Source organism: Nicotiana tabacum, chromosome 5 (assembly GCF_000715075.1).
Source record: "Nicotiana tabacum cultivar K326 chromosome 5, ASM71507v2, whole genome shotgun sequence".
Classification (NCBI taxonomy): domain Eukaryota; kingdom Viridiplantae; phylum Streptophyta; class Magnoliopsida; order Solanales; family Solanaceae; genus Nicotiana; species Nicotiana tabacum.
The window spans coordinates 49,303,484-49,318,567 of record NC_134084.1 but is presented as its reverse complement, the minus strand read 5'-3'; the positions used below and the strand labels follow the sequence as shown (position 1 = coordinate 49,318,567).

The 15,084-nt window shown below is 34.9% G+C and overlaps 1 long non-coding RNA gene across 2 annotated transcripts; it reads left to right on the top strand.

Moving 5' to 3' along the window:
- Positions 1–4,125: 4,125 nt before the first annotated feature.
- Positions 4,126–13,595, top strand: LOC142181150 (uncharacterized). Of its 2 annotated transcripts, XR_012709502.1 has the most exons (5): positions 4,126–4,255; positions 5,187–5,245; positions 5,924–6,014; positions 12,580–12,638; positions 13,320–13,595. It is a non-coding gene; the product is annotated as an uncharacterized LOC142181150 (long non-coding RNA). The 2 variants fall into 2 exon arrangements; XR_012709503.1 differs by lacking the exon at positions 12,580–12,638.
- The last annotated feature ends 1,489 nt before the right edge of the window (positions 13,596–15,084 follow it).

Sequence of the window (15,084 nt, the reverse complement as noted above, 5' to 3'; positions counted from 1 at the left end):
ATATAAACTTATGGGTTTCGTGCACAAAACTATCATTAATAATCTTATGTTTTTTTAATAATTTAAATTCATATTTTTTAATAACTTAATTGTGACAATTATATATATATAATTTTTATAATTATGGGTTTCGTGCTAGATTTTCTAAAACTCAGTGGTACCAACTATCATTAATAATTTTATGTTTTTTTAATAATTTTTATTCATATTTATTTAATAACTAAATTGTAAAATATATATATATATATATATATATATATATATATATATATATATATATATATATATATATATTTATAATTATGGGTTTCGTGCTAGATTTTCTGTGGCCCAGTGGCACCATAATTAGATATATATGGGTTTCGTGCTAGAATATAATATAATTAAACAATTACTACACAATACTGCGCTACAAGACTCTACATTTTACTACGCTAAAGGGGTCTACGTTTTACTACGCTAAAAAGGTCTACGTTTTACTACGCTAATAAAGTATACATTTTACTACGCTAAAAAATAATCTAAACTAAACGGCATAAAAACACATAAATATACATGAGGATATTAACAAACACATTTTTAGACTAATTTACATATTTTTATACAACACTAAAATTAAATCCGGATAAAATTTAACATGCTAGTTTCGGAAAAAATAAACACAAACCGAAATAGAACACATACAAATCAAGTAATATGCATTGTTATAAAAGTTTCAACTTAAAATAAATCGAAATACCTCGATTTAGAATTTTTGAAATGTAGATAGATCGAAATTTTGACTCCGGAAGAATGAATCCACTAAAACACGAAGCTCTACTCGACAGTGGGACCTCAAATATTAAACTTTTATGTGACGGGGGACCCAAATTTTTTTTTTTTTTTAAAATTGGGCCAGATCGGTGGTGTATGTGTGTGTGTGTGGGGACCAGAAGTGAAAAGAGGTGGAATACGGAGATGGAACGAAGAAGAAGAAGATGGAGGATTTGTATTAAGGGGTATAGCACCACTATTAATGGCGCTATGTCTTCAGGTATAAGACATATAGCGCCACTATTAATGGCGCTATAGTAACGGTACAGTTAACGTTACTGTATAGCGCCACTATTAGTGACGTTATATATACTTTGGTAACTTTTTTTTTTACACTTATTTTAGTATTTTTAGTAAAAATTAACAATAGTATGGTTCCGCACTCCTTTTATCTCTCCCCCACAACACCCCCCACCCCACCCCAATCCCAACAAACACCTTTTCCACTTGTCTTTCCCCCTTTTTATAACGTTTGTTTCGATTCTCTTTAATTTCATCGAGATCTACTGAAACACTATGTTCAGGCACTTTATACCATTTCTCCAGCACATCAACCTCATTACTAAGTTCAAAACTTTTTGGAACCTTTCAACTTTCTGAGTCATTATACCTTTTTATGTTGCAGTAGATATCAAGAATTGAGGTCACTTTTCTACCCGTTATAAAGTTGGTATCGTATGGCATTACACGATATGGGTCACCTTCGGTGAAGAAGAGTCCAGACTCTTGAAACTATGGATACTTCGGTTCAAACTTTACTCTCTTGGTTGATGATTGAAATTGTTGATTCTTGTGGTTTCCTCTGCAACTTAAATTTAAAGGAATGATGAATTAGTCAATGTTGGGAGTGAGATGAATCTATAGAGAGATTTTGTGGTAAATGGTGGTGGCTGGTGATAGAGAAGATGAAGAAGAAAGAAAAATTTATTTGGAAAAAAAAATTACATTTCTTATTCATGAGGTATTTAATAGATACATTTAATGTGCCACATTAGCATGAGGTGCTAATAGATACATTGTGAAAAGCATGTAAATTTGTCTAATGGGTACAGAAAATAGTTGAAGTGCCAAACTAAAATTTCGTGCCAATTTAAAGGGGCTGCTTATGTAATTGGCCATTGATATGTACATGCGTGTGAACACTGAATTATTGAACAAAATCGAGCTTTTTGTAGGATTGTGTATATGTGTTTGTAACACGCAGCGGAAGACAATAACAATCCTAAGAAGATCTTTTCGTGTTTATAATTTATTTACATACCAAAGATCGGATCTAAGACGTACCTAGTAAAGAGTGTCTCGTTTCAAAAGTTCTTCGATAGTGCGAAGACTCTATGCGTATCCACACCGAGACCGATCCTTGCTATCAATTCTTTGATCAATGAAATCCACGAACAAATTAAACGAAATATTTTGTTGAAATTTTTCTCAAAAACTTCAACTAAAATAGAAAGAACAAGAAACTAAGTTTTCTTGTCAAGAATATTTCTTGATTTTTTTGTGGCTTCTTAAAAATTATATCACTTGTTCACCTTTTTCTTTTGGGTGAAGTACGATATATATATATATATATATATATATATATATATATATATATATATATATATATATATATATATATATATATATATATATACTCAAGCACCAAATTATTAATTTATGTTAAGAAACACGTGAAGACCGTTGAGGATCAAAAATCAAAATTGGATTCTTATAATATTATATTGTAAAATACAAATCCTATTCATAATAGGACAAAGTAACCAACAAATCCTTTTGACCTTATACATAAACTACTAATCTCATTCTTTGAATTTGATAGCCAACACGAAGATGTTGTCCAATTCTAAATTGGACTTTTCTTTCCAAAAAAAAACCGAGTCCCATTCAAATGGGATTGTGGCTGCCGAAAAATTAGACTTTGCATATTCAATTCCAATTTGGATTCTAAAATCCTTGTTGGTATTTTACTATAGAAAATGACATCTCATTCTTAAAAGGATATCACGTTGCCGGCGAGTCCTTTTATGGACGTTTACTTTGCTAATCCAATTCGAAATTGGATTCAATCAAAGACTTCCATTAATATTTTATATAAATAAATATTTGTTATATATATCACATATATACTTCAACCAAGAGATATAATTTAATTTTTATTCCAAATAGAAACTTCAATTTGTTCACAATATTAATTATATCCTCTGTGCTAGCAAATAATATAATAATATTTCATTTGGATAATAACTAAATCTATTTGACTAATTAAATTCCTTAATTTAATTATCAAATAATAAGTTAATTAATCTTTTAGCAAAGATCAGAACACTCGTAAGTATGCGACCCCATAGGTTCAATACTAAACCGGTAGTAAATTGATCACATCAATATACTAATCAAGGGTGGCGTCTAGCAACACTCCTTAACGACCGGATAGTATGAAGTATACAATTTACTCTCAAGAACCAGTAGAAGAATAATGTAGTAATTCCTTCTGTCCTTATAGCTCTGGATCACCCTAGGATATGGTTCAACTGTCAAATCCTAATAGGCGACCAACTATGTGTTCATGTCAAATATAATCGACCATTGAATGACCTAAGAAACTCATTTCTTCTTTCATTCAATTGCCCTGGTCAAGGTCTGTTACAACCCATATTTTTGTACGGGAAAGTACGTCGTAAGTCCGTTGATGTAAGCTCAGAAATGAGATCCTCTTGGAAAGTATATAAAGTGATTTAATGGTGTTACATCCCATTTTTTTTGCAAGCCTTTGAGAGTTAATATTCAAGGATAAATGTTTACAAGGGTACATGTTGTTACGCCCCGTACTTCAGATGTTACTATCATTATAGGATTATCTAATGTAAACTCAAAAAAGGATGAAATCCTTCTACAAGGACAAGAAAGGTTTGCCGAAGTGTTACGCAAGTTAAGATAAATATGAGACTTGTTAATCATGATTTAAATGAATTTAAATCCATAATATGACTATATATGATGTTTGTATATGAAGTATAAAGTTTGAGAAAAATCGGATTTAAGTTGCGAAAAAACCGACTAAGGATTTGTCTTGTAATGAAGCTTTTTGAGTAATACATTTCGTGTGCTATATGAGGTCTTTTTGGGACATATTATATATCAAATTGAAGGTCTTGGAATGTAGTTTCCAACGCTCTTAACCGTTTGCTCATACGACACCCGGATAAAAAGTTATAAGCATTGGAAGACGAGCCAATTATAGGGTGCCAAGTAGCACCTTTTGACTTTTCAACAAAATGGAGATTATCTCCTTTATCTCGTCTCTTTCTGTATATTTCCAGAGAGCACGGCCAAATAATACCCCTAACATCACCCTTAAGCTCTCTACAAGGGTTTCAAATAATACCATCATCCCGGGCACGAAATCACGAAGCAATAACACAAGAACGATCCCCACGACGTAAGTATTGCTATATAACCTTTCTTTTTCTTTATAGTTTGAGTGTTGGAAGGTATTTAATAGTTAAGAAAATTCTTAATTTCTGGTTTTAAGCTCTTAAAGATCAAGTAAGGTTGATTAATTCATTTCATAATATTTAGAACTCACGGGAAGGTGATCGGAAGCCGTGAGTTCGAGTTATTTGATTTGTAATGGACTGTTTTGTGGGCTATTTCGTGTAGCTTTTGGGCTGTATCTTTTGCTGATATTTAATGGAGTTTTTGGAGGATGAATGTTTTGAAGAAACACCACATATTTGTGAAATAATGGATTAGTCATTCTTTGTAATATTTTCGGGGTGTTGGACACTACTATAGTCGTTGTTTTTGGTATGAATTGATTGGGGTGTGTTGGGCTGTTGTAAGCTAAATATAATATAGATTTCGACTTGCATCTACTGTAGGAGGTAATTATATTGTTTTCCAACAAGTGCTTAAGGTTATATTGACATCGGTTGAGTTAAATGGATGAACTAGACATGAACTAGTGAATAAAATTGCTAATTAAGAATAATTGGAGTTGTGGATCATTTTCTTTGTTATGGATATATGGTATAAGGTTGGAATTATTAATGAATGACTTCATTATCATGTTAATGATACTATTAATTTAAAGTAAAAAGTCTATAAGGGATGATAAGGGATATACGAATTCCAATTGGAGCTTGTCGCTCGTCGTAAAATAGTTATGACTTGTTGTAGTTTTATGGTGTCTTGTTATTAATAATCTGTATTGATGGATTTCTCTGGTAATTCTTGTTGGTATATGGTATTGGAGGAGGCTCTTGTTACTGGGGAGATGCTTCCCGGATTTATATAAATGAGCTACAAGTTTAAGTTGCAAACTTAGCCTTTATTCAACACTAATTTTGAATCTCCTTATGCAATGGTAGATTGAGTTGAGTTGTTTGAAGAGTTGCTTAAGATGTATTAAGGACTCACCATGGTTAAGGTATGTTAAGGCACTTCCCTCTTTCTTTTGGCATGGTCTAAAGTGAAATGAATACACTATTTCGTAACAGATCTACTCCTAGAAACTAAGGTTGCCCATGTTGTTCTTTCCTTATAAAGTTATTCTAAGCAAGTATGTATGATCCTTGAATCCTATAGAAACTCATATTGATGGTATGATTTCCACAATGTTAATTGAAGGTGCAACGACCTTAAGTCACTCCAAAAGGTTTAGAACGTGATTCCATGAGTTTAACATGCATTATATATAATATCTATTTTACTCTACCGAGCCGCACTATAGTAGGTCGGGTACGATATATATTGTGTAACCACTGATCAGTTGGATTTACCGAGCTTCACATGGCCGAGTACGATTCTACCGAGCCTTATGATGGCCGGGTACGTTTTTACTTAGTCCTCTTTGAGGTCGGGTACGATATGATGATGATGATGATGATGCCTACAGACGCGTATATTTTTAAAAGTTTATGTATATATATATGTATTACGCATTTCATGTCAGTAGCCCACAGAGGCACGCATATGTTACAGGTTGTATCTCCTCTATCTCTCTTTATATTACTATTCTTGTTTATGCTTTCCTGCTTTACATACTCGGTACTTTATTGGTACTGACGTCCCTTTTGCCTGGGGACGCTGCGTTTCATGCCTGCAGGTCCCAATTGATAGGTTGACATTCCTCCTAGTAGGCTATCAGCTCAGCGGAGGTGTTGGTGCACTCCACTTGCTCCGGAGTTGCCTATTTGGTCAGTATGCTTTAGATATATATTGATTGACATGGTGGGGCCCTGTCTCGACCTTTATGATTTTATGTACTCTTAGAGGCTTGTAGACATATGTTATGTATATGAAAATCATATGGCCTTATCGGCCTATGTTCAGTGTATGAGTTATCACTTTGGTTTTATAGGCACGTATGTCACATGTATAAGTTTTCATGTCATGTCAGGTCGTCCAATATTTAGTATTCCCTTATATTTTATTTTTGTTATCTCATGACGACCTTTCTAGGCTATTTGCCCATGATATTATGATATGACAGATACGTTATGTTGGTACTCGGTTAAGTAAGGTATCGGGTGCCCGTCACGGCCCATTGGTTTGGGTCGTGACAAAAGTGGTATCAGAGCAGTTCTGTCCTAGGAAGTCTACAAGCCGTGTCTAGTAGAGTCTTGTTTATAGGTGTGTTGTGCACCACACTTATAAGCATGAGGCTACAGGGCATTTAGGATTGTCACTCTTTCTTCTTGTTCTAGATCGTGTGCTAGATCTCTGTTATAAGAATTCAAACTCCTAAATTTTGTTTTATTCATAATACAGTGATACTTACATCCTGAAAGATAGTTGGTAAGAGGTTGAATTTTGATGCGAAAGAGTTGAGTCAGAGGAACCCGATTTTGCATCATGCTTATGATGACTAAATATGAGGTCTTCAGCAGATCATATGTGTATTTAGATGTGTAAAGCTCTTGATAAGGATCCCTAAGACAAGAATATCTATCCACTTGTATGGTAAAAAGGAATAAGAAAATCGAAAAGTAGACACAAGTTTCACCAAGTAAAACAAGCAAGATGCTGAAGGGTACGAGGTACCTAGTTAATGAAGATTATCAGTATTTACAATTCAGGCAGAGAAATGTAAGTATTGGTGTTACCTTCAATATTATGGAGATATATACAATTGACCACACCCATCTGAGTTATGCCATATGGGAGCTAACAAATATAGTTTAAGAGAAGAATGTGATATCAAGATTCAGTTCGGGTTTGAGTAACCCAAAAATTATGGATGGATTGTTATCATTAACTAATGTTTCTGAAAGATGGTGCAAATGTGGTAATAGATCTCCTTATGAGATACCCAAATGGTGAACTCTAGAGTAGTACAATCAAATATAAATACTGGAATATTCAGAAATTTCAGAAGATAGGCAGTGGGATCCTAAAAGGGACAAATATTTACCTTAGTATGACTCTAGCCCTAAGTAAAAACAAAATAGGAGAATGTTAGGCATCCCAAAGAGCCAGTAAGATGAAGCTAGGGGAGCAAAAAGGGAAAGAACTTTTTGTTAGAATTTTCAGAATAAAGTGATAGACAAAAAGTATTATCCGGAGAATAAGAAGAGAGTAAATGAAGCATTATGAGTAAGATGTGATATATGGGTGATAACAGTAAATCAAAATATGACACGATGATAGAGTCTATAGTCAAGTGAAGGAAAATACAAGAGGTGATAGTCCTTGAGGCAATAAAAGAGTATAAACCATAAAGTCATATCCTTATTTCGAGAAGTGAGTTGGTGACTTCAGCGTGATTACAAGGAGGAAAGGTTAGACCCCAGAGTAATAAAAATCAGTATGGGCTGGTGAACAAGATAAACTGAACATGAATTAGGGACTGAAGGATTTTATAATAGTTGATATCATGAGAATTTCAGAGATAGCATTCCGACAATAATAGAATGGACAACAAAATAATAACCTTTAAGGTTCATTCAGGAAGATGCTTCCCAAAGCAAGCACATGGAGCAGAGTTAAGCCTAAGGGAGTAAGTGTGTCAGTTACACTAAGTATCACCCTTATGCGTAATAAATTCAATTATCCCCGGTATAGAGAGGTTACCGCAAGGCGAGTAAGATGTTAGTGAAGATGTGAAAAAATGATAAAATGAAGAGGTAACTATGGAATAGTAAATGAGGAATGCGGCAAAAGGGTGAAAGGAATGAGATTGCATCTATTCAGATCCTATAGATATGATATGACTCCAGAACATTATGCAAGCATGATACCGGAGAGAAGCAGTAAGGGTTGCACACCCGATGGTTGATAAAAAAGTACAAATGAACTCTTGATACATAAGGAGTCAGTGTGAGAGGTAACTTAAGACAAAGTAATTAACTAAAGAGAGATTACACAGAATATAGCTATGAGAATGGACCAACGAGTAGTTTGTAGTTGATTTAGGAAGAGCCAAGTTATGGCTATACAAGAGGTTATAAGCAAATCAGCAGATCATGCAAGATAAACGTAGTGAATCCTAATCTAGCAAATTCAGTCTTGCAGATATGATGTCGTAACCTTGAGAAATGTTCAGATAGGAGTTGGAGTATTTAAAGGTATTGTATAAGTGTTACGGAAATAATGGAGAGCGCCACTAAGGAGATAATCAAAATCTGAGTTTAGAATTAACACAACGAGTACAAGGGCACGAAGGTATGTAACTAAGGATGTTTGTAGGCGAGTAAGAATATCGAAAATTCCTTCAGGTATATAGTATAAAAAGATCGTAACTTTACAAGATCCAGAAGGTCTCCTTAAGTACTACAAAGAAATACTAGCTGAGGAAATAAGGAAGAAGGCTTCAACTTTAGCATAATGACATAAAGAAGATATGGTTGGGTAACAACAGTTCCACTACAACATTGTATGCACTCAATACGAAAGTGGCACCTATCGTGACTAATGAACGGGAAGTCAAAAGTGATATTTGAGATCAAATGAGTTATAGGAAATTCAAGTATTGGTGGGAAATAAAATAAGCCAAGTATTCATGCAACAAGTGGCAAAACGACCAGGAAAAGTGATTGCTTACATTTAAAGAACGCTGAGAAGGCACGAAAGGAATTATTCAATCAATGATCCAGAGTTAATTACGTTGTGAATGCACTTAAGACTTCAGAGTTATATCCATGCAGCATATATGTTGACATTCATATAGCTATAGGAGACTCTAGTATAAGTTAAAAGAAAGAATTAAGTCCACGCACCTATAAAGGCTTGAATTGTTAAAAGATTATCTCATGGATGCTACATAGAGTCCATGAAGGGCTAATGTAATAGCTAATACCATAAGCTGAAGATTGGAAGATAGCCTAAGCTTAATTAAAGGCTGATAAGGAAGAGGAAGCTCGAAAGTTACATCACGAGTCCGATTGTTAGACCCAGATGATTATAGAAATCGTGACTCAAACCATAGCAGGAATACTTTTAATAGTAGAGGTATAAAAGAGATAGTACAACAATCATATTCTATAAAAGCTCTACGATAAATCAATTAGAAGAGTACCATCCTCATAAGACGTTAATGCGAAGCTCCCACCAGATTATGTATGCACCAGGGTTACAAGTATTATAGTAGAGTTTTAAGGTATGGATGTGAATTCCACTAATGTAGAAGGGAGGTTATGAAATTGATAGAATATACGGTGCGAGATTTAAAGGTAAGTATGGTAAATATAAGTGAGAAGATGGCAATAATAGGCAAGGTCTCAGGATTAAACCCGTCAAAACAAGAGGTCTGATGATTTCCATGAGCTATAGAAAGCTCGGTACACTTTGAATGAACTTAGAGAAGTATAAGAACATGAGCAATTAGAAGAGATGGAATACTGCCCTGGTAGTATAATAAGGGTGTAATTGTGATTGTTAAGAGAATAACGTTCGGGCCTTCGATTGAGTAATGATTTAAAGAAAAGAGATTTTATGGATGGCACGGTATTAGAATGCCCCCATAAGATTAATACGTTGGGATGTTATGAAAATGCAGTTATTGAAGTATAGTATCATCCCTAAGTGCATCAAGAATATCACTTCAGATGTTCCCTGATGAGACGCGAGCCTTAGTGACAATGTATTACATCCGAGGCGATGGTTGGAGTTAGTGAAAGACTATGACGTTTATACTTTATATCATCCAGGGAAAGCGAATGTAGTAGTCAACGCCCTCAATCGTAGATCTATGTTTAGCCTATCATATTTAAAGGCATAGAAGAGTGAGATAGCTTGCGAGCTTCATTTGCCAGCTAATCTTGGAATTCGGTTACTAGATGCAGGTGGTACCAAAGTTACTACTTAGGACATGGAAACCCCATCTTTAGTAACTGAAGTGAAGGAATGCCAATATGAAGATCATGTGCTAGATCATTAAAGAGATACAACCCCTCAAAAGGAGAAGACACTATTTGAGATTACAGGAGATGAAGTCCTCAGATATCAAGGTTGATTATATGTTCCTAATGTGGCAGGGTGAGATGGAGTACTAAGATATTGAGGTCGATTATATGTTCCTAATGTGGCAGGGTTGCGCCGGCAGGTTATGGGACAAGCAATGAGAAAGTAACCTAGAGTTGTGTAGCTCACCTCAGTAATAATACCAAGGCTATAAAATGAAATATATTAATAGTCGTACATTCAGCAAAGTACCAAGCGAAGAGCTTAAGTATACCTATATATGCCTAGAGGGACATCATGTCTTAGTTCTATATATGTATTCACAATGTGAAGCCAAGAGATTGGCAAAAAGCTGGAGGAAAAAAAGAGAAGAGTCGTGCATAAAAGGACATAGTCATATAGGACTCATCATAGAAGGTAGTCGAAGTTACGAGATTGGAAGAACTCCGGCCATAAGTCGCGATGTGAGAATAGGTCTAAAAGGGGGAATGCTCTAGTTTTTGGATTTCTTCATAGAACAATTGCCTAGATGGCAAAGGACAATATTAAAGTATTCATAAGAGCCATATGGTATGATAATGAGAAGCGCATCAGTCAACATTCGAGGACGAATGTTCTAAAGGGGGGAATAATGTTACAACCCACATTTTTGTACGGGAAAGTACGTCGTAAGTCCGTTGATGTAAGCTCAGAAATGAGATCCTCTTGGAAAGTATATAAAGTGATTTAACGGTGTTACATCCCATTTTTTTTTTGCAATCCTTTGAGAGTTAATATTCAAGGATAAATGTTTACAAGGGTACATGTTGTTACACCCCGTACTTCAGATGTTACTATCATTATAGGATTATCTAATGTAAACTCAAAAAAGGATGAAATACTTCTACAAGGACAAGAAAGGTTTGCCGAAGTGTTACGCAAGTTAAGATAAATATGAGACTTGTTAATCATGATTTAAATGAGTTTAAAGCCATGATATAACTATATATGATGTTTGTATATGAAGTATAAAGTTTGAGAAAAATCGGATTTAAGTTGCGAAAAAACCGACTAAGGATTTGTCTTGTAATGAAGCTTTTTGAGTAATAAATTTCGTGTGCTATATGAGGTCTTTTTGGGACATATTATATATCAAATTGAAGGTCTTGGAATGTAGTTTCCAACACTCTTAACCGTTTTCTCATATTACACCCGGATAAAAAGTTATAAGCATTGGAAGACGAGCCAATTATAGGGTGCCAAGTAGCACCTTTTGACTTTTCAACAAAATGGAGATTATCTCCTTTATCTCGTCTCTTTCTGCATATTTTCAGAGAGCACGACCAAATAATACCCCTAACATCATCCTTAAGCTCTCTACAAGGGTTTCAAATAATACCATCATCCCGGGCACGAAATCACGAAGCAATAACACAAGAACGATCCCCACGACGTAAGTATTGCTATATAACCTTTCTTTTTCTTTATAGTTTGAGTGTTGGAAGGTATTTAATAGTTAAGAAAATTCTTAATTTCTGGTTTTAAGCTCTTAAATATCAAGTAAGGTTGATTAATTCATTTCATAATATTTAGAACTCACGGGAAGGTGATCGGAAGCCGTGAGTTCGAGTTATTTGATTTGTAATGGACTGTTTTGTGGGCTATTTCGTGTAGCTTTTGGGCTGTATCTTTTGCTGATATTTAATGGAGTTTTTGGAGGATGAATGGTTTGAAGAAACACCACATATTTGTGAAATAATGGATTAGTCATTCTTTGTAATATTTTCGGGGTGTTGGACACTACTATAGTCGTTGTTTTTGGTATGAATTGATTGGGGTGTGTTGGGCTGTTGTAAGCTAAATATAATATAGATTTCGACTTGCATCTACTGTAGGAGGTAATTATATTGTGTTCCAACAAGTGCTTAAGGTTATATTGACATCGGTTGAGTTAAATGGATGAACTAGACATGAACTAGTGAATAAAGTTGCTAATTAAGAATAATTGGAGTTGTGGATCATTTTCTTTGTTATGGATATATGGTATAAGGTTGAATTATTGATGAATGACTTCATTATCATGTTAATGATACTATTAATTTAAAGTAAAAAGTCTATAAGGGATGATAAGGGATATACGAATTCCAATTGGAGCTTGTCGCTCGTCGTAAAATAGTTATGACTTGTTGTAGTTTATGGTGTCTTGTTATTGATAATTAGTATTGATGGATTTCTCTGGTAATTCTTGTTGGTATATGGTATTGGAGGAGGCTCTTGTTACTGGGGAGATGCTGCCCGGATTTATATAAATGAGCTACAAGTTTAAGTTGCAAACTTAGCCTTTATTCAACACTAATTTTGAATCTCCTTATGCAATGGTAGATTGAGTTGAGTTGTTTGAAGAGTTGCTTAAGATGTATTAAGGACTCACCATGGTTAAGGTATGTTAAGGCACTTCCCTCTTTCTTTTGGCATGATCTAAAGTGAAATGAATACACTATTTCGTAACAGATCTACTCCTAGAAACTAAGGTTGCCCATGTTGTTCTTTCCTTATAAAGTTATTCTAAGCAAGTATGTATGATCCTTGAATCCTATAGAAACTCATATTGATGGTATGATGTCCATAATGTTAATCGAAGGTGTAACGACCTTAAGTCACTCCAAAAGGTTTAGAACGTGATTCCATGAGTTTAGCATGCATTATATATAATATCTATTTTACTCTACCGAGCCGCACTATAGTAGGTCGGGTACGATATATATTGTGTAACCACTGATCAGTTGGATTTACCGAGCTCCACGTGGCCGGGTACGATTCTACCGAGCCTTATGATGGCCGGGTACGTTTTTACCGAGTCCTCTTTGAGGCCGGGTACGATATGATGATGATGATGATGATGATGCCTATAGACGCGTATATTTTTAAAAGTTTATGTATATATATATGTATTACGCATTTCATGTCAGTAGCCCACAGAGGCACGCAGATGTTACAGGTTGTATCTCCTCTATCTCTCTTTATAGTACTATTCTTGTTTATGCTTTCCTGCTTTACATACTCGGTACTTTATTGGTACTGACGTCCCTTTTGCCTGGGGACGCTGCGTTTCATGCCTGCAGGTCCCAATTGATAGGTTGACATTCCTCCTAGTAGGCTATCAGCTCAGCGGAGGTGTTGGTGCACTCCACTTGCTCCGGAGTTGCCTATTTGTTCAGTATGCTTTAGATATATATTGATTGACATGGTGGGGCCCTGTCTCGACCTTTATGATTTTATGTACTCTTAGAGGCTTGTAGACATATGTTATGTATATGAAAATCATATGGCCTTATCGGCCTATGTTCAGTGTATGAGTTATCACTTTGGTTTTATAGGCACGTATGTCACATGTATAAGTTTTCATGTCATGTCAGGTTGTCCAATATTTAGTATTCCCTTATATTTTATTTTTGTTATCTCATGACGACCTTTCTAGTCTATTTGCCCATAATATTATGATATGACAGATACGTTATGTTGGTACTCGGTTAAGTAAGGTATCGGGTGCCCGTCACGGCCCATTGGTTTGGGTCGTGACAAGATCTTAATTTGGTCATTTATAATTTATGACAACATAGAGCTTAAACTCATTACCAAGAGTTGATAGATTCCATCTTAATCCATCACTAATTCTACAAGTATTTAATCATACCCAATATCCTTTCAACTATCGCCCTAGGACCATAGGTGTCTGGTATCAAAGCACAATAAATAACTTGTCAATTACTATGACGATCTCAGGTCAAAGGAAACTCTTACATCACATTCTTCAAGAGAATATCCTATTGACAGTTTATGGTAATTCTAACCATTAGGAATTATCCAATGAGTCGGTTCAATGATCATATCTCTATATGCATCATCTATCTATGTGATTTAGTTAATGAGATCAACTAATCTTTATCCCATAAAGACGATCACATAAATATTGATCTAACCAGATTACTAATGTCCAAGTTAATAATCCTACGATCAAGAACAAATCTAGATTAAATTATAAGAGACTTTGCTCTCATTATCATGATCTCTATCACAATGACAAATCTCAAAATTTAATCAAGGACCTTATCAAATTAATCAAATAATTAATTAATAACTATGATAAAAGAATATCAGGTGCCATATATATATATTTCATATCAAATAATATTCACAAAAATATGTTCAAATCATCAAATATGATATTGGATCTAGGGCATATTTACTATATCCCTAACATTCTCCCACTTGCACTAGAGCCAATCGCTCTTGTACTTCATTCCCAATTTTCACTTGTGCTTGTCAAACTACTTTGAGCCTAGAACTTTAGTGAATGGGTCTGCAGCATTTTCTTTTCCATCAACTTTTTGAATCTCGACGTCTCCACGTTCAATGATCTCTCTTATCAAGTGATACCTTCACAGAACGTGTTTGGATTTTTGGTGTGATCTTGGTTCTTTTGCTTGAGCAATGGCTCCAGTATTGCCACACAACAATGGAACCGCACCTTCTATTGTAGGAACCACACCAAGTTCAGTTAAGAACTTTTTCATCCATACAACTTCCTTAGCAGCTTCACTAGCTGCTATGTATTCTGCTTCAGTTACTGAATCAGCTACTGTAGCTTGTTTGGAACTTTTCCAACTCACCGCACCACCATTTAAGGTGAATACATAACCAGAAGTAGATTTGCTATCATATCTATCTGAAGAGAAACTTGCATCAGTGTAACCTTCAAGTTTCAACTCAGAATCTCCATAGATGAGGAATTGGTCTTTAGTCCTTCTTAAGTACTTAAGAATGTCTTCACCACCTTCTAATGTTCCTCACCAGGATTTGCTTGATATTGGCTAGTCACTCCAAGTG